This window comes from Pteropus vampyrus, unplaced genomic scaffold, assembly GCF_000151845.1.
Source record: "Pteropus vampyrus isolate Shadow unplaced genomic scaffold, Pvam_2.0 Scaffold575, whole genome shotgun sequence".
Classification (NCBI taxonomy): domain Eukaryota; kingdom Metazoa; phylum Chordata; class Mammalia; order Chiroptera; family Pteropodidae; genus Pteropus; species Pteropus vampyrus.
In genome coordinates, this window is record NW_011889356.1 from 513,598 (window position 1) to 515,150 (window position 1,553).

A 1,553-nucleotide genomic window follows, 5' to 3' on the forward strand; every position below is an offset into this window, starting at 1 on the left:
ATGGGCCATTGAAAAGTTTTTACGCCCTTAGCTCATTGTCTGTGAGTTGAGTGATAGTAATGAGAATTCATCTGTAAATCCAATAGGTCTGTGTTGTCATTGTGATAAGATTTTACAAAACTGATTCAATATATTTTATAATTATTCAGGATTTCCATTCCTACTCGAGTGCATTTTGACAGGCGTTGTATTTTCTGGGAGTCATCTATTTCATCTACATTATAAAAATCATTGGCATAAAGATAGCTGTAGTATTCTTTTACTATCACTTCATCTCTGCTATATCTACAGGTATGTCCTCTTTTTTATTCTCAATATTATTTGTGTCTGGTTTTTTTTATTGCTCAGTCTCACTAGAGTTTGTCAACTTCATTAGCCTTTTCAAAGAACAAACTTTTGGCTTTGTCGATCCTCTTTGTTATATCTTCATCTTATAGTTAATTAATTTCTGTTTGTAACCTTTATTATCGCCTTTTCGCATTCTTTGGGTTTTCTCTACTTTTCTTTTCCTAATTTCTAAAATTAAACACCTCAGTTTAGGTGTTCAATTTAAAATTGAGCTCATTAGGGCGACGACAAGAGGATGAACAAGTTCGACGCATTGAAAGATGAAGACAGCGGGGCCATGATCAGAAGGAAGAAAAAGGCACACAGAAAGATGGTGAGAAGGAAAAAATGGAACGAGACAAGAGTCAGAGCAGCAGCCAGAGGAAGGCTGTTGTCCCTGGACCAGCAAAGCATCCCCTACAGTACAACTACACTTTCTGGCACTCCAGGAGAACCCCCCGCTGGTCCCACCAGCTCACAGAGCTACAAGCAGACTATTAAACTGATGGGCGCTTTTGCCACTGTGGTATGTCCTGGGCACCTGATAGCCAAATGGTATGTCCTGGGGACCTGATAGGCCACAACAACTTCTATCTCTTCAAAGGAGGAATTAAAACCATGTGGGAGGATGATGCAAATAAAAATGGTGGCAAGTGGAATACTTGGCTAAAAAAGGGCTTGGACTCCTGTTGCTACAAGAATCTCATCCTGGCCATGTTGGAGCAGTTCATGGTTGTGGGGGATATCTTTGGGGCTGTGGTCTCCAACCACTTTCAGGAAAACATTCTTTCCATATGGAATAAGACTGCCAGCGACCAAGCCACCACAGCACGAATCCAGGATACGCTTCGGCGAGTGCTTAACCTACCTCCCAACACCATTTTGGAATACAAAACCCACAGTGACAGCATCAAAATGCCAGGCAGCCTGGGCTCCCAAAAACTCCTTTTCCAAAATCTCTAGAAGCTGCGGTTGAATGTGCCATGACTCTCTCCCTCTCTGGATGGCACCACCATTGAAACTGGCATCATCAGAGTCTCTTGTTCTGTTGGCGTGCTACCTGGAAGATCCTTCTGTCCTGGATCTTTGAACATTGAAGAACATTTTATGTTTTAAGAGGAATTGAAGAACATTTTATGTTTTAATAACAGGCTGACACACTGCGGCCACAACAACAAATGAGATCATTTAATAAATGGAGCTAAACTAAAATATATAAATAAATA

The 1,553-nt window shown here is 40.8% G+C and overlaps 1 pseudogene; it reads left to right on the forward strand.

Moving 5' to 3' along the window:
• Nucleotides 1-605: 605 nt before the first annotated feature.
• Nucleotides 606-1,314, forward strand: LOC105308429 (annotated as a pseudogene).
• Nucleotides 1,315-1,553: the final 239 nt, after the last annotated feature.